The sequence below is a fragment of the Somniosus microcephalus genome, unplaced genomic scaffold (genome assembly GCF_052327205.1).
Source record: "Somniosus microcephalus isolate GS21.2 unplaced genomic scaffold, FLI_Smic_1.0 unresolved_chr7, whole genome shotgun sequence".
NCBI classification, from domain to species: Eukaryota; Metazoa; Chordata; class Chondrichthyes; order Squaliformes; family Somniosidae; genus Somniosus; species Somniosus microcephalus.
Genome location: NW_028225185.1, coordinates 26685068 through 26708154, shown reverse-complemented (window position 1 = coordinate 26708154; position 23087 = coordinate 26685068). Strand labels below are relative to the sequence as shown.

The window sequence follows — 23087 nt, the reverse complement described above, 5'->3', positions numbered from 1 at the left end:
AGGTTGCAGTGGTCCACAAGGGCGAAGACAGTCAAATAATGGACTTATATGTGATATCTGAAGGAGGTTCTCCACTACTAGGACGGGAGTGGATTAGGAAAATGAATATGGACTGGCATTTCCTACAAACAATAACGAGTGAGAACTCGGTGAAGATAGTCGGCCCAGACTCTGGAACGGATGATGGTAAGCCCAACTCAGGTGCAAAAGACAAAGTTTCAGCACAGAATTCCACTGAGCAACAACAACATAGTTTAACTGTGGATTCTGAGTCTGGCAAGTCTACTGATGTGCCCATTTCTGAGGGACACCGGGCTCGAACTCAACTCCATTTCAAACTACAACAGCAATTAGAACAAATGCTTCGCCGTTGTGAGCAAGAGTTGAATGCAACGAAAGAGTTCTTTGATATAGAGTTGGAGAATCTGGAAAGACAACAGAAGCAGCTGATGGAGAAAATGGAGCAGGAGCACACAAAACGTCTGATGTCAGAGGAGTTAACGGTCAGCCAACTCTTGCATATGCTGAAGGACAGGACTCTGAAATGGGAAAAACTTGAACACGAACTTCAATATTCAAACGAAAGGGGTTCGGAGCTCTCAAAGGTTATTGGAAGAGCTGAGGTGGCAACACAGACTGAGATGACTGCAACAGAGCAGCCCTTGGATGCCAAAAGTACGCTGACTCACGTCAACGTAGAACAACAGACCGCTGAAACAGCTGCTCCGGTAGAGGGATTGAATAGTCCGATCAATCAATCTCCAAAAGAAGTTGAAGTAGTAAAATCTCAAATGAGGTCATTAGTAAACGACTTGCTGAAAGCCCAGAAAAAGCTGGATGAAGAGGTACGCATGAAGAAGTCTCTTCAGGAAAGATGTCTGGACTTGGAACAAAAGCTGGCTAACGCCCAGCTGGGTATGGAGGAAATAGAAGACCCTCTCACTGGCCTAGATCAGGACGACACCGAATATTACTATGTCCTGTCCTGCCCAACTTGTAACTTCGACTCCCACCATACAGAAATCATGGAGGAGCACCGAAAGTCTACGGAACATCGGGAGAAGGTGGCTCTACTACGGAAAAAGGAGGGAGAGAAGGAGGAACTGCGCATGCAGCTGGCAGCTGACAGTGGAGCCCAGAGAGTCTCCAAGAAGCAGAAAAGGAAAAGTCGAAACAGAAGATGACCCATCTGAACCATTATTACCTCTACCAGATCACACACGTGGTCCCTCCGAACGGAGCCAATTCAGTTCGGAAGTTCAAACTGTTAAATCCATGGAAGGACTATTGAATGAGTCACTCCAGCAACGTGAACCGACTCCACCACAGAGATTGAATCTGTGAACTGTTTTCCGCAGAGACTGAATCTGTGATCTGTTTTGACATAAAGTTATCTATGTATCTATGTTATTCTGTTATGTAAACCTGAAGTTATATATGTATATATGTTATTACGTTATGTTAAATGGGGAGATGACTGTAAAGCTAGGAAGGGAGGAATGTTGTGTATGTAATATGTGTGCTACTTTGAACCTATGGACAGGACTGCACTACTTGTTGGGCGTAGTGATACGCAGTACCACTCCTGGCCATAGGGGTATAAATAGTACTGTGGGTACTGATCTCCCCTCAGTTCCCGCCTGTGGGCATGAAGTAAAGACCTACGTATAGTCCCTACCTCCAACCAGTAAAGACCTGTTTGAGTTATACGTTTAAGTCTTTGTGTTAATTGTTCAATACAATACACATACTTAACAAGGGGGAAGGAAGGGGGGAGGGGGAAGGAAGGGGGGAGGGGAGGGGGAAGGAAGGGGGGAGGGGAGGGGGAAGGAAGGGGGGAGGGGAGGGGGAAGGAAGGGGGAAGGAGGGGGAGGGGGAAGGAGGGGGGAGGGGGAAGGAAGGGGGGAGGGGGAAGGAAGGGGGGAGGGGAAGGAAGGGGGAGGGCAGGGGGAAGGAAGGGGGGAGGGGAGGGCAGGGGGAAGGAAGGGGGGAGGGGAGGGGGAAGGAAGGGGGGAGGGGAGGGGGAAGGAAGGGGGGAGGGGAGGGGGAAGGAAGGGGGGAGGGGAGGGGGAAGGAAGGGGGAAGGAAGGGGGGAGGGGAGGGGGAAGGAAGGGGGGAGGGGAGGGGGAAGGAAGGGGGGAGGGGAGGGGGGAGGAAGGGGGAGGGGGAAGGAAGGGGGAGGGGAGGGGAGGGGGAAGGAAGGGGGGAGGGGAGGGGGAAGGAAGGGGGGAGGGGAGGGGGAAGGAAGGGGGGAGGGGAGGGGGAAGGAAGGGGGGAGGGGAGGGGGAAGGAAGGGGGGAGGGGAGGGGGAAGGAAGGGGGGAGGGGAGTGGGAAGGAAGGGGGGAGGGGAGGGGGAAGGAAGGGGGGAGGGGAGGGGGAAGGAAGGGGGGAGGGGAGGGGGAAGGAAGGGGGGAGGGGAGAGGGAAGGAAGGGGGGAGGGGAGGGGGAAGGAAGGGGGGAGGGGAGGGGGAAGGAAGGGGGGAGGGGAGGGGGAAGGAAGGGGGGAGGGGAGGGGGAAGGAAGGGGGGAGGGGGAAGGAAGGGGGGAGGGGAAGGAAGGGGAGGGGGAAGGAAGGGGGGAGGGGGAAGGAAGGGGGGGAGGGGGAAGGAAGGGGGAGGGGGAAGGAAGGAGGGTGGGGATGGGGAAGGAAGGGGGGTGGGGAGGGTGAAGGAAGTGGGGAGGGGGGAGGGGCGGGGGAAGGAAGGGGTGAGGGGAGGGGGAAGGAAGGGGGAGGGGAGGGGGAAGGAATGGGGAGGGGAGGGGGAAGGAAGGGGGGAGGGGAGGGGAGGGGGGAAGGAAGGGGGGAGGGGGGGAAGGAAGGGGGGGGAAGGAAGGGGGAGGGGAGGGGGAAGGAAGGGGGGAGGGGAGGGGGTAGGAAGGGGGGAGGGGAGGGGGAAGGATGGGGGGAGGGGAGGGGGATGGAAGTGTGGAGGGGAGGGGGAAGGAAGGGGGAGGGGAGGGGAAAGGAAGGGGGAGGGGGATGGAAGGTGGGAGGGGAGGGGGAAGGAAGGGGGGAGGGGAGGGTGAAGGAAGGGGGAGGGGGAAGGAAGGGGGTGGGGAGGGGGAGGGGGAAGGAAGGGGGGAGGTGGAAGGAAGGGGGAGGGGGAAGGAAGGGGGGAGGGGGAAGGAAGGGGGGAAGGGGAAGGAAGGGGGAGGGGGAAGGAAGGGGGGGAGGGGGAAGGAAGGGGGGGAGGGGGAAGGAAGGGGGGGAGGGGGAAGGAAGGGGTGGGAGAGGGGGAAGGAAGGGGGGAGGGGGAAGGAAGGGGGGAGGGGAGGGGGAAGGAAGGGGGGAGGGGAGGGGGAAGGAAGGGGGAGGGGAGGGGGAAGGAAGGGGGGAGGGGGGAGGGAAGGGGGGAGGGGAGGGGGAGGGAAGGGGGGAGGGGAGGGGGAAGGAAGGGGGGAGGGGAGGGGGAAGGAAGGGGGGAGGGGGAAGGAAGGGGGGAGGGGAGGGGAGGGGGAAGGAAGGGGGGAGGGGAGGGGGAAGGAAGGGGGGAGGGGAGGGGGAAGGGAGGGGGAAGGAAGGGGGGAGGGGAGGGGGAAGGAAGGGGGGAGGGGAGGGGGAAGGAAGGGGGAGGGGAGGGGGAAGGAAGGGGGGAGGGGAGGGGGAAGGAAGGGGGGAGGGGAGGGGGAAGGAAGGGGGGAGGGGAGGGGGAAGGAAGGGGGGAGGGGAGGGGGAAGGAAGGGGGGAGGGGAGGGGGAAGGAAGGGGGAGGGGGAAGGAAGGGGGAGGGGAAGGAAGGGGGGAGGGGAGGGGGAAGGAAGGGGGGAGGGGAGGGGGAAGGAAGGGGGGAGGGGAGGGGGAAGGAAGGGGGAGGGGAGGGGGAAGGAAGGGGGAGGGGGAAGGAAGGGGGAGGGGAGGGGGAAGGAAGGGGGGAGGGGAGGGGGAAGGAAGGGGGGAGGGGAGGGGGAAGGAAGGGGGGAGGGGAGGGGGAAGGAAGGGGGGAGGGGGGGGAAGGAAGGGGGAGGGGAGGGGGAAGGAAGGGGGGAGGGGAGGGGGAAGGAAGGGGGGAGGGGAGGGGAGGGGGAAGGAAGGGGGGAGGGGAGGGGGAAGGAAGGGGGGAGGGGAGGGGGAAGGAAGGGGGAGGGGGAAGGAAGGGGGGAGGGGAGGGGGAAGGAAGGGGGGAGGGGAGGGGGAATGAAGGGGGGAGGGGGAAGGAAGGGGGAGGGGAGGGGGAAGGAAGGGGGAGGGGGAAGGAAGGGGGTGGGGGAAGGAAGTGAAGGGGGAAGGAAGGGTGGGGAGGGGGAAGGAAGGGTGGGGAGGGGGAAGGAAGGGTGGGGAGGGGGAAGGAAGGGTGGGGAGGGGGAATGAAGGGTGGGGAGGGGGAAGGAAGGGGGGAGGGGGAAGGAAGGGGGGAGGGGGAAGGAAGGGGGGAGGGGGAAGGAAGGGGGGAGGGGGAAGGAAGGGGGGAGGGGGAAGGAAGGGGGAGGGGAGGGGAGGGGGAAGGAAGGGGGAGGGGAGGGGAGGGGGAAGGAAGGGGGGTGGGGAGGGGGAAGGAAGGGGGGGTGGGGAGGGGGAAGGAAGGGGGGTGGGGAGGGGGAAGGAAGGGGGGTGGGGAGGGGGAAGGAAGGTGGGTGGGGAGGGGGAAGGAAGGGGGGAGGGGGAGGGGAGGGGGAGGGGAGGGGGAAGGAAGGGGGGAGGGGAGGGGGAAGGAAGGGGGGAGGGGAGGGGGAAGGAAGGGGGAGGGGAGGGGGAAGGAAGGGGGGAGGGGAGGGGGAAGGAAGGGGGGAGGGGAGGGGGAAGGAAGGGGGAGGGGGAGGGGGAAGGAAGGGGGGAGGGGAGGGGGAAGGAAGGGGGGAGGGGAGGGGGAAGGAAGGGGGGAGGGGAGGGGGAAGGAAGGGGGGAGGGGAGGGGGAAGGAAGGGGGAGGGGAGGGGGAAGGAAGGGGGAGGGGAGGGGGAAGGAAGGGGGGAGGGGAGGGGGAAGGAAGGGGGAGGGGAGGGGGAAGGAAGGGGGGAGGGGAGGGGGATGGAAGGGGGGAGGGGAGGGGGATGGAAGGGGGGAGGGGAGGGGGATGGAAGGGGGGAGGGGAGGGGGAAGGAAGGGGGGAGGGGAGGGGGAAGGAAGGGGGCAGGGGAGGGGGAAGGAAGGTGGGAGGGGAGGGGGAAGGAAGGGGGGAGGGGAGGGGGAAGGAAGGGGGGAGGGGAGGGGGAAGGAAGGGGGAGGGGGAAGGAAGGGGGAGGGGGAAGGAAGGGGGAGGGGAGCGGAGGGGGAAGGAAGGGGGGAGGGGAGGGGGAAGGAAGGGGGGAGGGGAGGGGGAAGGAAGGGGGGAGGGGAGGGGGAAGGAAGGGGGGAGGGGGAGGGGCGGGGGAAGGAAGGGGGGAGGGGGGGAAGGAAGGGGGAGGGGAGGGGGAAGGAAGGGGGAGGGGAGGGGGAAGGAAGGGGGGAGGGGAGGGGGAAGGAAGGGGGGAGGGGGGGAAGGAAGGGGGGAGGGGGGAAGGAAGGGGGGAGGGGGGGAAGGAAGGCGGGGGGAAGGAAGGGGGGAGGGGAGGGGGAAGGAAGGGGGGAGGGGAGGGGGAAGGAAGGGGGGAGGGGAGGGGGAAGGAAGGGGGGAGGGGAGGGGGAGGGGAGGGGGAAGGAAGGGGGGAGGGGAGGGGGAAGGAAGGGGGGAGGGGAGGGGGATGGAAGTGTGGAGGGGAGGGGGAAGGAAGGGGGGAGGGGAGGGGGAAGGAAGGGGGAGGGGGAAGGAAGGGGGGTGGGGAGGGGGAGGGGGAAGGAAGAGGGGAGGTGGAAGGAAGGGGGAGGGGGAAGGAAGGGGGGGAGGGGGAAGGAAGGGGGGGAGGGGAAGGAAGGGGGGGAGGGGGAAGGAAGGGGGGAGGGGGAAGGAAGGGGGGGAGGGGGAAGGGGAGAGGAGGAGGAGGGAAGAGGGGAGGGGGAAGGGGGAGGGGGAAGGAAGGGGGGAGGGGGAAGGAAGGGGGGAGGAGAGGGGGAAGGAAGGGGGGAGGGGGGAATGAAGGGGGAGGGGTAAGGAAGGGGGAGGGGAGGGGGAAGGAAGGGGAGGGGGAAGGAGGGGGAGGCGGAAGGAGGGGGGAGGGGGAAGGAGGGGGAGGGGGAAGGAAGGGGGGAGGGGGAGGGAAGGGGGAAGGAAGGGGGGAGGGGGAAGGAAGGGGGGAGGGGGAAGGAAGGGGGGAGGGGGAAGGGAGGGGGAGGGGGAAGGAGGGGGAGGGGGAAGGAAGGGGGAAGGGGGAGGGGAGGGGAAAGGAGGAGGGGAGGGGGAAGGAATGGGGAGGGGAAGGAGAAGGGGAGGGGGAAGGAATGGGGAGGGAAGGAAGGGGGAGGGGGAAGGAAGGGGGAGGGGAAGGAAGGGGGAGGGGAGGGAAGGGGGGAGGGGATGGGAGGGGAGGGGAAGGGAGGGAAGGGGAAGGAAGGGGGCAATTGTGTGGTAAACCACTGTTATCGTTTTCTTTGTTGTTCACTGTTGATCACGACTGTTATCGTTATTACACATTGTTACCTCTTGCAACTCACTGTGTACCAATGCATGCCTCCGCTGGCTCCACCCATGGCTCCGCCTACATGCCCTGGTATAAAGGTGGCTGCTTGGCAACCCACTTCCTTCTTGGAACCAGTCGTCCACGAGAGGCATGCTCTGTTCTTTAGTTAATAAAAACCTTTTCATTACCTTCCTAATTCATCGCTTTTTATGGATTAATTGATAAGCGTATCAAAGGGGAAGGGAGGGGAGAGGGGAAGGAAGGGGGAGAGGGGAAGGAAGGGGGAGAGAGGAGGGAAGGGGAAGGAAGGGGGAGAGGGGAAGGAAGGGGGAGAGGGGAAGGAAGGGGGAGAGGGGAGGGAAGGGGAAGGAAGGGGGAGAGGGGAGGGAAGGGGAAGGAAGGGGGAGAGGGGAAGAAGGGGAGAGGGAAAGGGGGGAAGGAAGGAAGGGGGGAAGGAAGGGGAGAGGGGAAGGAAGGGGAGAGGGGAAGGAAGGGGGAGAGGGGAAGGAAGGGGGAGAGGGGAGGGAAGGGGAAGGAAGGGGGAGAGGGGAGGGAAGGGGAAGGAAGGGGAGAGCGGAGGGGAAGGAATGGGGAGGGAAGGGGGAGAGGGGAGGGAAGGGGGAGAGGGGAAGGAAGGGGGGAAGGGAAAGGAAGGGGGAAAGGGGATGGAAGGGGGGAAGGAAGGGAAAGGAAAGGGGAGGAAGGGGAAAGGAAAGGGGAGGCGGGGAAGAAGGAAGAGGGAGGGGGGAAGAAGGAAGAGGGAGGGGGGAAGAAGGAGGGGGAGGGGGAAGAAGGAGGGGGAGGGGGAAATAAGGGGGAGGGGTGGAGGGGGAAGGAAGGGGGAGGGGAAGGAAGGGGGAGGGGTGGAGGGGGAAGGAAGGGGGAGGGGAAGGAAGAGGGAGGGGGAAGGAAAGGCTAAAGGGATCAAGGGATATGGGGAGAAGGCAGGGACAGGGTACTGAATTTTGATGATCAGCCATGATCTCATTAAATGGCGGAGCAGGCTCGAGGGGCCGAATGGCCGACTCCTGCTCCTATCTTCTATGTTTCTATGAGGAAGGGGGAGGGGGGGAGGGGGGGGAGGAAAGGGGGGGAGGAAGGGGGAGGGGGGAGGAAGGGGGAGGGGAGGAAGGGGGAGGGGGGAAGGGGGAGGGGGGAAGGGAGGAAGGGGGAGGGGAGGAAGGGGGGAGGGGAGGAAGGGGGAAGGGAGGAAGGGGGGAGGGGAGGGAGGGGGAAGGGAGGGGGGAGGAAGGGGGAGGGGGAAGGAAGGGGGAGGCGGGAAGGAAGTGGGAGGGGGAAGGAAGGGAGGGGGAAGGAAGGGGGAGGCGGGAAGGAAGGGGGGAAGGAAGGGGGGAGGGGGAAGGAAGGAGAGGGGAAGGAAGGGGGGAGGGGGAAGGAAGGAGAGGGGAAGGAAGGAAGGGGAGGGGGGAGGGGGAGGAAGGAGAGGGGGAAGGAAGGTGTGGGGGAAGGAAGGGGGAGGGGAGAAGGAAGTGGGAGGGGGGTTGAAGGGGGAAGGAGGGGGGAAGGAATGGGGAGGGGGAAGGAAGGGGGGAGGCGGGAAGGAAGGAAGGAAGGGGGAGGGGGAAGGAAGGGGGAGGGTGAAGGAGGGGGGAGGGAGAAGGAAAGGGGGAGGGGGAAGGAAGTGGGAGGGGGGAAGGAAGGGGGGAGGGGGGAAGGAAGTGGGGGGGAATGAAGAGGGAGGGGGAAGGAAGAGGGAGGGGGAAGGAAGGGGGAGGGGGAAGGAAGTGGGGGAATGAAGAGGGAGGGGGAAGGAAGAGGGAGGGGGAAGGAAGGGGGGAGGGGGAAGGAAGGGGGGAGGGGGAAGGAAGGGGGAAGGGGAAGGAAGGGGGGAGGGGGAAGGAAGGGGGGAGGGGGAAGGAAGTGGGAGGGGGGAAGGAGGGGGAAGGAAGTGGGGGGGAATGAAGAGGGAGGGGGAAGGAAGAGGGAGGGGGAGGGGGAAGGAAGAGGGAGGGGGAGGGGGAAGGAAGTGGGGGGAATGAAGAGGGAGGGGAAGGAAGAGGGAGGGGGAAGGAAGGGGGGAGGGGGAAGGAAGGGGGGAGGGGGAAGGAAGGAGGGGGGAAGGAAGGAAGGGGGAAGGGGAGGGGAGGGGCAGTACTGAGGGAGCGCCGCACTGTCGGAGGGGCAGTACTGAGGGAGCGCCGCACTGTCGGAGGGGCAGTACTGAGGGAGCGCCGCACTGTCGGAGGGGCAGTACTGAGGGAGCGCCGCACTGTCGGAGGGGCGGTACTGAGGGAGCGCCGCACTGTCGGAGGGGCGGTACTGAGGGAGCGCCGCACTGTCGGAGGGGCGGTACTGAGGGAGCGCCGCACTGTCGGAGGGGCGGTACTGAGGGAGCGCCGCACTGTCGGAGGGGCGGGTACTGAGGGAGCGCCGCACTGTCGGAGGGGCGGTACTGAGGGAGCGCCGCACTGTCGGAGGGGCGGTACTGAGGGAGCGCCGCACTGTCGGAGGGGCGGTACTGAGGGAGCGCTGCACTGTCGGAGGGGCGGTACTGAGGGAGCGCCGCACTGTCGGAGGGGCAGTACTGAGGGAGCGCCGCACTGTCGGAGGGGCGGTACTGAGGGAGCGCCGCACTGTTGGAGGAGCCGTTTTTCGGATGGGACTTTAAATCGAGGCCCCATCTGCCCTCTCAGATGGACATAAAAAGATCCTATTGTAGGAACTGGGGTTCCTAGCCGAAGAATTGAGATCGACTCAGAAAATCAAAAACAATAAAATTTAATGAACAAACGAAGCTGTGCAGGAAACTGTAGGATAGAATGCAAATAGGTCTGGTCTGCTTGAAAGCCTCTCTGGAAACTGCTAGAAGTTTCCGAGCTCAACTGCTAGCAGGTTCCGAGCTCAACTGCTAGCAGGTTCCGAGCTCAACTGCTAACAGGTTCCGAGCTCAACTGCTAACAGGTTCCGAGCTCTACTGCTAGAAGGTTCCGAGCTCTGACGTCATCACGTTTTTCCCGCCGTTGAGAGATCATGTGACGGACGGCATGACGTCATCACGCGGAGTACAGGAAAGAAGCCCTAGTACCGTTAACAGATACATTAAAGGTGCAGCCCCCAGCTGTACTACATTGCTGTAAAAGGAATTATATACAATTGTCCGTAATCCTCTGGTGGTTCTGCCACATGTGCCCCCCCAGAATTGCTTTTAACAGAGAAGGTAAGGCGAGAAGGGGGTCTGACGAGTCTGTCCGACTGACTGCGATACCCCGGCAGCTGGAACGGAGCGCTAGAAGACGAACTGGCCGTTGGCTGTGGTTGGGATGACGCCGCAGGCGGAGGAGAAGAAGAGGCCGGCTGTGGTCGACCCGGTGAGGCGGGCACTGGCGACTCGGCGGATGACTGTGGCTGTACTGGACCGACAGTCGACGGTGGACGACCACGACGAGGCGGCTGAGCGGTGACGACTGGTTCGCTCAGATCCAGATGCGCCGGTTTCAACCGGTCGATGGAGTTGTGGTCAGGCTTACCGCCGACGTCGACTGTGAAGGACTTCTCACCTGACGAGATGACGTGGAACGGACCTGTGTAAGGCGGTTTGAGCGGGTTTTTGCGAGCATCCTGCCGAATGAACACGTATTCTGCGCTCTTAAGATCCACCGGGACATGGGAGCGCTGCAGGTCATGATGCGGCACTGGGATGAAATTCCTAGCCGCTTCGTGGTGGCTGACGAGCTGCTGAGCTGGGGACCAGGGTTCCGTGTGAGGAGGAAGAAAATCGCCAGGCACTCTGAGTGGTTGGCCGTAAACCAGCTCTGCTGAAGAAGAATGTAGGTCGTCCTTAGGTGCCATGCGAAGACCTAGCAGCACCCAAGGGAGCCTGTCCACCCAACTAGGCCCACGGAGACTAGCACGCAGTGCGGCTTTAAGGGACCTGTGGAATCTTTCACACAGACCGTTCGCCTGCGGATGGTAGGCGGTGGTACGATGAAGCTTGGTGCCCAAACCTTGAGCTACGGCGTTCCAAAGCTCAGAGGTAAATTGAGGCCCCCGGTCGGAGGAGATGTCAGCCGGTACCCCGAACCGAGCTACCCAAGACGAGATGAAGGCTCTGGAGACGTCTGCCGCTGTGGTGGCAACCAAAGGAATTGCCTCTGGCCACCTGGTGGTGCGGTCTACCACGGTGAGGAGGTGAGTGTACCCGCGAGAGGAAGGGAGAGGACCAACCAAGGTCCACGTGCACATGGTCGAATCGACGCTCCGGAACCGGAAAAGTGGCGACTGGGGCCTTAACATGGCGTTGTATCTTGGACTTCTGGCAACTCACGCAGGTATTGGTCCAGTCACGGACGTCGAGATGCATGCCCTTCCAGACAAATTTCTTTGCCATGAGTTGTTGTGACGCTCTCATGCCAGGGTGTGACAGCCCGTGGATAGTGTCGAAAATTCTCCTGCGCCATTCGACTGGAACGATTGGACGTGGGACGCCCATCGAGATGTCACACAGGAGTGTGGTCCCTGCGGCCTGGAAACTGACATCAGCCACTTGTAAGCTGGAAGGTGCGGTCCGGTATGCCTGCACTTCAGGGTCTGCCTTCTGTTCTTTTGCCAAACCAACATAGTCGACTCCCAGGTGTACTGCGTGGAGCTGGGCGCGGGAGAGACAATCCGCCACCAGGTTGTCTTTGCCCGAGACATGTTGTATGTCGGTTGTAAATTCAGATATGTACGTAAGATGACGTTGTTGCCGTGCCGACCATGGTTCTGCTGTCTTGGCCATCGCAAAAGTAAGTGGCTTGTGGTCTACAAAAGCCGTGAATGGGCGTCCTTCCAGTAGGAAGCGAAAATGGCGGATGGCCAGAAACAATGCCAACAACTCCCTATCAAAAGTACTATACTTGCGTTCGTTCTTCCTCAATTGGCGGCTGAAGAAAGCCAGTGGTTGCCATGTGCCGTCGACCCACTGCTCCTGTACTGCCCCGATGGCATAATCAGATGCGTCGGTGGTAAGGGCGCCCGGAAGGGGATGTGCCAACATGGTCGCAGCAGCCAAAGTGTTCTTAGTGTCGAGGAAAGCCTGGTCCATCTGGGATGTCCAATCGATTGGGTCTTTGCCCGATTTACCTCTGAGGGCCTCGTACAAAGGTTGCATCAACAATGCCGCCTTGGGGACGAACCGATGATAAAAACTGACCATTCCCAGAAATTCCTGGAGGGCCCCGACGGTCTGAGGAAGAGGGAACGAGGTGACTGCTTCCACCTTCGTGGCCAGCGGGACGGCGCCTTCTGAGGTGATTCTGTGTCCCAGGAAATCAATGCGGTGCATCCCAAACTGGCACTTGGCCGGGTTGATAATAAGGCCATGTTGGCTGAGACGAGAAGAAAGGGTACGCAAGTGCGTAATGTGTTCTTTCGTGCTGTTACTGGCAATAAGGATGTTGTCTAGGTAGACGAAGATGAACGGCAGATCGCGCAACATGCAATCCATGAGATGTTGGAAGGCTTGTGCTGCATTCTTCAGCCCAAACGGCATACGAAGGAACTCAAAGAGCCCGAAAGGTGTGATGACGGCAGTTTTGGGGATGTCCTGAGGATGCACGGGCACTTGATGATAGCCTCGGACGAGGTCTACTTTGGAAAAGATGGAATTCCCTGCCAGATGGGCCGAAAAATCCTGAATGTGAGGAATTGGGTACCGATCCGGTGCGGTAGCCTCATTCAGGCGTCTGTAGTCGCCGCATGGTCGCCATCCGCCGCCCGGCTTAGGAACAATGTGTAATGGCGAGGACCAAGGACTATTCGAACGTCGAATAATACCCAGGCGTTCCATTGTATGGAACTCCGCCTTGGCGGCCGTGAGTTTACCGGGTTCCAGCCTTCGAGCTCTCGCATAAACGGGGGATCCTGTCGTGGTAATGTGGTGCGCCACACCGTGCCTCGCGACTGAAGAAGAAAATGTGGGCCTGGTGAGCTCAGGGAACTCACTGAGAAGACGAGAGAACTCATTTGGAGATGGGACTGCACAGGCAACTGACCAAGACATCGCGGTGCTTCGGTGGCAGGGGACCGAGTGAAAAGTGGAGGCACTGATTATCCGGCAGTATCGGACATCGCCGAGAAACCCATTTGCGCAGAAGAAATCTGCCCCCAGGATGGCCTGTGAGACTTTCGCCGTGATGAACTCCCAAACAAAACGTTGGCCGCCAAAACTCAACTGGACCTACGCTTTCCGAACGTGCGAATGGCCGCACCATTGGCTGCCTCGAGGGGGGGACCTTGACCGCCGGATTGAAGATCTAGCTTCGACGCTGGTAGGATACTGCACTGGGAGCCAGTATCACAGAGAAAACGTCACCCTAACAGGGAGTCTGTAATGTATAGGAGTTTCCCTATGGACCCAATGGCCATCGCAACTCCGGCGCGTCCCTTAGGCCTTATTGATCTTCTCAGAAACCGCTGGTTTGAGGTAGGTTTTTTTTTGGTGAGAAACTGCCGGGCGGACGGCAATTTCTGGCCTTCGCGCCGAAACGAGCGTGGTATGCACACCAGCCTGCAGGAGGAGGAGTCGGCTTCGCTCTTGTGGGGGATGGGCGCCTCGTGGCTGCACAAGATTGTTGTGAGACGGTGAATATTTTATCCGCTTCCACGGCGAGTTCAGCACAATCCGTGATCGCGGAATTGGCCAAGGCCGTCTGTATTGGCTCTGGTAGTTGACAGAGAAACAGCTCGCGGGACAGAAAACATTGTGATTCCGAGCCCAAAAGCGTGAGCATTTGGCTCATGAGCTCTGATGGCTTTGAGTCCCCGAGGCCGGGCATGGAGATAAGTCTGCGAGCGCGCTCCGACTTGGACAGACCGAAAATCTGCAGTAAACGTGCTTTTAAAGCTTCGTACTTGCCATCGTTCGGTGGACTCTCGAGGCGGCTGACGACCCGTGAGGCCGTGGCGCTGTCGAGGGCGGAGACCACGTAATAATAACGGGTCGAATCCGCTGCTACTCCCCGGATTGCAAATTGGGCTTCCGCCTGGAAAAACCACGCGGCTGGTTGTTGCTCCCAAACTTGCGGCAGTTTGAGGGTGACGGCGTTCGTGTCCATGATGTAACTTCAACGAAAATTGTTCGAAGAAATCGGGGTCACCAATGTAGGAACTGGGGTTCCTAGCCGAAGAATTGAGATCAACTCAGAAAATCAAAAACAATAAAATTTAATGAACAAACGAAGCTGTACAGGAAACTGTAGGATACAATGCAAATGGGTCTGGTCTGCTTGAAAGCCTCTCTGGAAACTGCTAGAAGGTTCCGAGCTCAACTGCTAGCAGGTTCCGAGCTCAACTGCAAGCAGGTTCTGAGCTCTGACGTCATGACGTCATCACGTTCTTCCCGCCGTTGAGAGATCACGTGACGGACGGCGTGACGTCATCATGCGGAGTACAGGAAAGAAGCCCTAGTTCAGTTAACAGATACATTAAAGGTGCAGCCCCCAGCTGTACTACATTGCTGTAAAAGGAATTATATACAATTGTCCGTAATCCTCTGGTGGGCCCGCCACACTATGGCACTATTTCTAAGTGGAGTTCTCCCCAGTGTCCTGGGCCAATATTTATCCCCCCAATCAACATCACAAAAACAGATGATCTGGTCATTTATCACATTGCTGTTTGTGGGAGCTTGCTGTGCGCAAATTGGCTGCCGCGTTTCCCGCATTACAACAGTGACCACACTTCAAAAAAAGTCCTTCATTGGCTGTGAAGCGCTTTGGGACGTCCTGAGGTGGTGAAAGGGGCTGGAGAAACGCAAGTCTTTCTATTTTCCTTTATGTGTGAAATTTTGTCTCACTTATGCTCCTGTGACGCACCTTGGAATATTTTACTACGTTAAAGGCACTGGCTAAAGGCAGGTTGTTGTTGTTGCCACCTGGTGTCCGCCCGTTCCACTAGCCTGTCAATGTCCTCTTGAAGTCTATCACTATAGAAACAGAGAAGATAGGAGCAGGAGTCGGCCATTCGGCCCCTCGAGCCTGCTCCGCCATTCAATGAGATCATGGCTGATCATCCAAATTCAGTACCCTGTCCCTGCTTTCTCCACATATCCCTTGATCCCTTTAGCCTTAAGAAATATATCGAACTCCTTCTTGAATATATTTAATGAATTGGCCTCTACTGCCTTGTGTGGTAGAGAATTCCACAGGTTCACCACTCTCTGGGTGAAGAAATTCCTCCTCATCACTGTCCTAAATGGCTTACCCCTTATCCTTAGACTGTGACCCCTGATTCTGGACTCCCCGACCTTCGGGAACATCCTTCCTGCATCTAGTCTGTCTAGTCCTGTTAGAATTTTTTAAGTTTCAATGAGATCTCCTCTCATTCTTCTAAACTCTAGCGAATATAAGCCCAATCGACCCAATCTCTCCTCATATGTCGTTCCTGCCATCCCAGGTATCAGGCCATCCCAGAATGGCCTACTCCTGCTCCTATCTTAAGCCCTGTTCACAATACTTCCAAGGTGAGTCTGCTGCAGATTTCGAAATTGTGCCCTGTACTCACCAAGTCCAAGTCATTAATGTATATCAAAACCAGCACTTGTCCTGGTATCGACCCCTGGGGAAAACCTGTCCGAAAAACAGCTCGTCAATCAAGTTCATCAAAATGATAAGAGAGAAACGATTTCCTCTGGTGTGGTGGAAACCCAGAACAAAGGGGTATAACCTTAAAATTAGAAATTGTGGCGTACTGATCACAGAAAGGACACAATCCACTTTCCGGTCCGTAGACTATAAATCAGGCGTCATGCCTTTAAGAAGGATCACACCTTTAAGAAACTCGATCTGCAACATAGTTAAGCCCAGAGCGGGGGAGGAGCAGTCGAAGCTGTGCACTGATGAAAGGCAGTCGGACTTTGTGTAGTCTCTGACTCCATTTTGTGTTCAGCATGCAGCCTCAACAATTAAACCTTTTCTGTTGAACCTCTCCGAGTTCAGTATTTTTTGTACGTAGACTCCTACAAAATGTATAAAATTCTGACAGGGCTAGACAGACTGGATGCAAGGGAGGATGTTTCCCCTGGCTGGGGGGCGTCTAGAACGAGGGGTCACGGTCTCAGGATACGGGGTAGGACATTTAGGACTGAGATGAGGAGGAATTTCTTCACTCAAAGGGTGGTGAACCTGTGGAATTCTCTACCACAGAAGGCTGTGGAGGCCAAGTCACTGAATCTATTTAAGAAGGAGATAGATAGATTTCTAGACACAAAAGGCATCAAGGGGTATGGGGGAGAGAGCGGGAATATGTTATTGAGATAGAGGATCAGCCATGATCATATTGAATGGCGGAGCAGGCTCGAAGGGTCGAATGGTCTACTCCTGCTCCTAATTTTCGATGTTTCTAGAGCCAGGCCATTCAGGGGTGATGTCAGGAAGCACTGAAATCTGAAACTCTCTCCCTGAAAAAGCTGTGGAGGCTGGGGGGTCAATTGAACATTTCAAAACTGAGATTGATAGATTTTTGTTAGGTAAGGGATTTTGTGTCTATACATACACACAACACACACACACACACACACACACACAGACACAGACATGAATATAGACATACAAAGAAGTACAAACACACATAGACATACACACACGTGGAAACACATTGACAAACATACAGACAGACACAGAAACACACACAAATGGCAGACCAGACACAGATGCAGAATTACCAGGAGGGCAAGGGTTAAGGTTGTAGGTGGATTGAAATCAGTCACGGAGAGGGAGGTTTCAAACAGGCTTTGAAGACACTTGTTCGGCACGTAACAGTCAGTCTGCCGATCTAGGCCCAGTTTGGCAATCATCTGGCCTCGCACCAAGGGCTGCCTTTCAACTGCCCGCCTTCATTTTGAACAAGTCCTTCAGATCGGTAAGGGTGGAAGGCTGGAGATTTGACTGTCTGTGACACCTAGGGGGGAGGGGGAGGAGGGGGAGGGGAGAGGAGGGGGAGGGGGAGGGGAGAGAAGGGGGAGGGGAGGAGGGGGAGGGGAGGAGGGGGAGTGGGAGGGGAGAGAAGGGGGAGGGGAGGGGGAGTGGGGGGGAGGAGTGGGGGGGAGGGGAGAGGAGGGGGAGGGGAGAGAAGGGGGAGGGGAGGAGGGGGAGTGGGAGGGGAGAGAAGGGGGAGGGGAGGGGGAGTGGGAGGGGAGGAGTGGGGGAGGAGGGGGAGGGGAGAGGAGGGGGAGGGGGAGGGGAGAGAAGGGGGAGGGAGGAGGGGGAGGGGGGAGGAGGGGGAGGGAGGAGGGGGAGGGGAGGAAGGGGGAGTGGGAGGGGGAGTGGGAGGGGAGGGGGAGGGGAGGGGGAGGGGGAGGAGAGTGGGGGGGAGGGGAGAGGAGGGGGAGGGGAGTGGAGGGAGGAGGGGGGAGGGAGGAGGAGGGGGAGGGGAGAGAAGGGGGAGGGGAGGGGAGAGGAGGGGAGGAGGGGGAGGGAGAGCAGGGGAGGAGGGAGGGGGAGGGGAGGGGGGAGAGGAGGGGAGGGGGAGGAGAGAGGAGGGGGAGGAGAGAGGAGGGGGAGTGGGGGGCGAGGGGGGAGTCGGAGGGATGCAAGTCAATGAGAAGGGGAGGCGGAGTTCCTTAGAAAGTAATCTCGGACTGAAAACCCAAATAACTTGCCAAGACTCGGTGGGGGGGGGGGGAAAGGCCAGCTGAGAGTGGGGGGGCGAGAGATTCACAACAAGCAGTCAGGAGAATTAACGGGGATCTCTCTCTGTTCCAGGAGCAGCCGACTGCGCTCATGGCGGACGAGCCCCAGACTGAGCGGGCCCCTCAGACAGTCCAGGAGCCGGGGGCTGACAGCCAAGGCTCACCCGACGGCCCGAAGCGGTTCATCTGTTCGGAGTGCGGCAGGAGCTTCACCCAGAACTCCCACCTCAAGCGGCACCAGCGGGTCCACTCGGGCGAGCGGCTGCAGCGCTGCCGGGCCTGCGGGCGTGAGTTCAGCCGCCCCGCCGGGCTTGCGGCCCACCAGTGCCCCGGCCGCAAGCCCTTCCGCTGCCCGCGGTGCGGCAAGGCCTTTGGCCGCTCCGCCAACCTGCTGGCCCACCAGCGCACCCACAGCGGCGAGAGGCCCTTCCGCTGCCTGCGGTGCGCCAAGGGCTTTGCCCGCGCCTCCACCCTCGCCACCCATTTCCGCACCCACACCGGGGAACGGCCCTACCAGTGCCCCGTGTGCGGCAAGGAGTTTGCCCAGTCTTCCCACCTCGCCGCCCACCAGCGCACCCACAGTGGCGAGAGGCCCTTCCCCTGCCCGCGGTGCGCCAAGGAGTTTGGCCGCGCCTCCACCCTCGCCACCCACCTCCGCACCCACACCCAGGAGCGGCCCTACCAGTGCCCCGAGTGTGGCAAGGAGTTTGCCCAGTCCTCCACCCTGGCCACCCACCGGCGCGCCCACGCCGGCCTCCGGCCTTTCCCCTGCCTCGTCTGCGGCAAGCCTTTCCCCGGGGCCGCCGCGCTGGCGCTGCACATGCGCACCCACACGGGGGAGAGGCCCTACCCCTGCCGGGCCTGCGGCCGGGCCTTCAGCCAGCGCGCCAGCCTGCGCAAGCACCAGCTGGCGCACCGGGGCGCCCTGGCCGCCCACCACCTCACCCACGCCCGGAGAGCGGCCCTCCCGCTGCCCCTGCGGCAAGGCCTTCAGCAACACCACCAACCTGTCCCGGCACCGGTGTGCGCCCGCCGGGAATCGCCCAACGACGCCTCCGTCCGCCCCAGCAGGTGACAACGCGCCCAGCGCAACCGCTGGCCGAGACAGTGCGCTCACCTCCCAGTGTTAACCTCATCACGTCGGCGCACTCGAGTCCCCCCTCCGCTGGCGGAGATATTCAGGGGGGGGGGTGTAATCGCCAGGGGAAGAGTATTCGTGTGAGCGTCGAACCGACCCTCGGGGGTACAAACGAGGCCTGGCAGCAAGCTCGGGGGGGCAACTCGCCTAGCTCCGAACTCCAGCTAATGCCTCCCCTGACGTCAGAAAACTACTAGGCCCTCGGTCTAAGCGTTAAACAAAGCTTTAATCAACTGTTTTACAACATGGAGGTCTAGTTGTGTCCTTCACTAGTTCCTGTTAAGAATGTCCTGAGCAAGCTGGGCCCGTGCCCGAGTATTTATACTCTCCCTGGACAGCGCCACCCACAGGCTGCTCAGTATTATTTCATGAGTCTTTCTTTCATGAATGACTGATTCATGTCATCCCCTCCTCCCCGCTCGCCAAACCCCCTCCACGCCCTGCTGTTTTAGGAATGGACGCAGTTCCCTATTTAGGGAGCCCCTCCCGCAGGTCTCCATCTTGTTTCATCCCCCCCCTCCCCCCCGCCAGCCCCGGGCGCGAGGACTTCATTCTCCCTGTCGTTGGGCAGAGTACAGTTTGGCGCCCCATTCTCCCTCCGCTTTCTCCTATCTCGCCAACTAAACCAGTGGAAGAGACGGAAGCTAAAGGCAAGATACTGCAGATTGCAGATGCCAGAAGTCTGAACTTTTTTTTTTTTTTAAAGCCAAACGCAAAAAAAGCAGAGTTAACGTTTCAGGTCGACAACCGTTCCTCAGAACTGGAAGATCGTGGGATGATCTACAAGGCACAAGTCAGGAGTGTGATGGAACACTCTCCACTTGCCTGGATGAGTTGCAGCTCCAACAACACTCGAGAAACTCGACACCATCCAGGACAAAGCAGCCCGCTTGATCGGCACCCCGTCCACCACCTTAAACATTCACTCCCTCCACCACCGGCGCACCGTGGCTGCAGTGTGGACCGTCTACAAGATGCACTGCAGCAACTCGCCAAGGCTTCTTCGGCAGCACCTCCCAAACCCGCGACCTCTTCCACCTAGAAGGACGAGGGCAGCAGGCGCACGGGAACACCACCCCCTCCAAGTTCCCCTCTAAGTCACACACACCATCCTGACTTGGAGATATATCGGCCGTTCCTTCATCGTCGCTGGGTCAAAATCCTGGAACTCCCTCCCTAACAGCGCTGTGGGAGCACCTTCACCACACGGACTGCAGCGGTTCAAGAAGGCGGCTCACCACCACCTTCTCGAGGGCAATTAGGGATGGGCAATAAATGCTGGCGTTACCAGCGACGCCCACATCCCAGGAACGAATGAACAACTTTTTTTTTTAAATGATACCGCACCGAAGGAGGCCATTCGGCCCAGCGTCCTGTGCCGGCTCTTTCAAAGAGTTATCCGATTACGATGTTAAGAGATGGACAGCTTTTTAAGCAAGTACAGAGCCAGGGAAAAGGTGGCAGGGTAAGAACAAGCGGGAGCAGCGAAATGCGAAGCTGGGGAAAGGAGACAGACGGGAATCCCGTCGGAGGGAAGAGCAGAATGCCACAAGGCGGGCGAGACGCTTGTTTGAACCAGACCCTGGAGCAAAATGTTTCACTGGGTGACTCCGTCGCCCGCAGGACCCTCTGGCAACACCTTTCAAACGAGCTGCGGCTGTCCTGACCGAACAGGCCCCACCCTCCCCTTGCGTCTGGACCGGGATCGCAGTGGCCGTACGCTGCGGTGTTGGCCCGTCTCCATTGAGCGTGTGCGCTGGGACCGCCGATCGGATCTCGCTTCGCTATTTGACCGGTGGCTGGGGCCGGGTTTAGAAAAGCCCCTCCCCGCCCGAGTGGGGACGAAGGCGCGACAATCAGGCACTTCCCCTGTCAGTCCTCCTCTACGGGCACTGACGAGCGGCAACAGACGACTGGGAACTGGTTTCGGTCGATTGTTCGCGCACTGCATGCATTGTGTTAATGTAAAACGGGTGAGCTTCAAGCTACACATTGTTTCCAACGTCACAACGGCGACTACATGTCAAAAAGTGCTTCAATGGCTGTGAAGTGCTTTGGGATGCCCTGAGACCGTGAAAGGCACGGGATAAATGCGAGTTCATTTTCCTTCATAGAATCATAGTGATGTAAGAAAACTACTAGGCACTTGGTCTAAGCGTTAAACAATGCTTTAATCAACTGTGTTACAACATGGAGGTCTAGTTGTGTCCTTCACTAGTTCCTGTTAAGAATGTCCTGCGCAAGCTGGGCCCGTGCCCGAGTATTTATACTCTCCCTGGACAGCGCCACCCGCAGGCCGCTCAGTATTATTTCATAAGTCTTTCTTTCATGAATGATTGATTCATGTCACATAGGATGATACAACGTAGAAGGAGGCCATTCAGCCCATCGTGCCTGTGCCAGCTCTTTGATAGAACTCTCCCATTGATTCCGCTCTTTCCCTTGCTTCGCTAACGGCCTCTTTAGGTTTGATAATCCCGGCCGATTCAAGACACACAGAAACATAGAAGATAGGAGCAGGAGTAGGCCATTCGGCCCCTCGAGCCTGCTCCGCCATTCAATGAGATCATGGCTGATCATCCAAATTCAGTACCCTGTCCCTGCCTTCTCCCCATATCCCTTGATCCTTTTAGCCTTAAGAAATATATCTAACTCCTTCTTGAATATATTTAATGAATGAATTGGCCTCAACTGCCTTGTGTGGTAGAGAATTCCACAGGTTCACCACTCTCTGGGTGAAGAAATTCCTCCTCATCTCAGTCCTAAATGGCTTACCCCTTATCCTTAGACTGTGACCCCTGGTTCTGGACTCCCTGACCATCGGGAACATCCTTCCTGCATCTAGTCTGTCTAGTCCTGTTAGAATTTTATAAGTTTCAATGAGATCCCCTCTCATTCTTCTAAACTCTGGCGAATATAAGCCTAATCGACCCAATCTCTCTTCATACGTCATTCCTGCCATCCCAGGTATCAGCCTGGTGAATCTTCGCTGAACTCCCTCCATGGCAAGAACATCCTTCCTCAGATAAGGCGACCAAAACTGCACCCAATACTCAAGATGTGGTCTCACCAAGGCCCTGTACAACTGCAGCAAGACATCCTTGCTCCTGTACTCAAACCCTCTCGCTATGAAGGCCAACATACCATTTGCCTTCTTAACCGCCTGCTGCACCTGCATGCTTACCTTCAGCGACTGGTGCACAAGGACACCCAGGTCTCGTTGCACTTCCCCTTCTCCCAATCTATTGCCGTTCAGATAATAATCTGTCTTCCTGTTTCTGCCACCAAAGTGGATAACCTCGCATTAATCCACATTATACTGCATTTGCCATGCATCTGCCCAATCACCTTTCCTTCTCCTTTAAGCTGACTTCATTTAAGGTTGTGCGTCTGAATCATTACCTCGGTGACTGACGGGACTGGTTCAGACACCCTTGGCTGGCACTGATATGTTTTCGGGCTTTCGACACGAAATTTGTCTCCTGTAAGTGGGCCTACTGTCCCCTATGAGCGGAGTGCACCCCTCCCTGCCCAACGTTTCGGTTGATGTAGTGAACAGAAAACCCTCATCAGCATACTCTGGCTTATTGGTGGGTAGAAGGGAGTTAAGATACAGATCAGCCACGATCTAATTGAAATCTGGGATGGCAGGAATGATGTATGAAGAGAGATTGGGTTGATTGGGCTTATACTCGCTGGAGTTTAGAAGAATGAGAGGGGATCTCATTGAAACTTATAACATTCTAACAGGACTAGACAGACTAGATGCAGGAAGGATGTTCCCGATGGCCGGGGAGTCTAGAACCAGGGGTCACAGTCTAAGGATAAGGGGTAAGCCATTTAGGACAGAGATGAGGAGGAATTTCTTCACCCAGAGAGTGGTGAACCTGTGGAATTCTCTACCACAGAAGGCAGTTGAGGCCAATTCATTAAATATATTCAAGAAGGAGTTAGATATATTTCTTAAGGCTGAAGGGATCAAGGGATATGGGGAGAAAGCAGGGACAGGGTACTGAATTTAGATGATCAGCCATGATCTCATTAAATGGCGGAATAGGCTCGAGGGGCCGAATGGCCGACTCCTGCTCCTATCTTCTATGTTTCTATGAAAGGCGGAACATGCTCGCAGGGCTGAATGGCCTCCTACGTTCCTGCTGGAATATGTCATGGGTTGCAGCATGTTCTCAAGTTGGGCTGTCAGATTGATCATACAGTTTATCAGGTTGAAGTTGAGGCCATGACCCAACAGACAATTTTATTGAAAATTAAACAACTAAGTGAACATATTTGTGTGCATAAAGGATATTTACAGTACTTAACAAAGCTTACCATTCTTGAAATGTCAAAACAACAAAGACACTACTTCCATCCTCCATAAACTCGAGGTGATCCAAAACTCGGCTGCCCGTGTCCTAACTCGCACCAAGTCCCGTTCACCCTGTGCTCGCTGACCTACATTGGCTCCCGGTCCGGCAACGCCTCGATTTTAAAATTCTCATCCTTGTGTGCAAATCCCTATCTCTGTAACCTCCTCCAGCCCTCCGGGATCTCTGCGCTCCTCCAATTCCGGCTTCTCGCGCATCCCCCGATTTCCATCGCTCCGCCATTGGCGACCGCGCCAGGGCTCCGAGCTCTGGAATTCCCTCCCTAAACCTCTCCGCCTCGCTCTCTCCTCCTTTAAGATGCTCCTTAAAACCGACCTCTTTGATCAAGTTTTGTCTGAATTACGCTCCTGTGAAGCGCCTTGTGACGTTTTACTACGTTAAAGGCGCTATTTAAATGCAGGTTGTTGTAACTGATCAAATACAATAGAATGGGGCGGGGTGGTTTTGCACTCAGCTTTTGATGCATAAAGTATGGGTGCAGGACATTCTGCGAGGGGAAGGGGAAC

The 23087-nt window shown here is 58.2% G+C and overlaps 1 protein-coding gene and 1 pseudogene across 1 annotated transcript in view; both read left to right on the top strand.

The window, feature by feature from the left end:
• LOC147086661 (uncharacterized) overlaps positions 1 to 23087 on the top strand; it is a 730919-nt gene that overhangs the window by 589250 nt on the left and 118582 nt on the right. The window lies entirely within an intron of this gene.
• On the top strand, positions 17141 to 21927 carry LOC147086664 (uncharacterized; annotated as a pseudogene).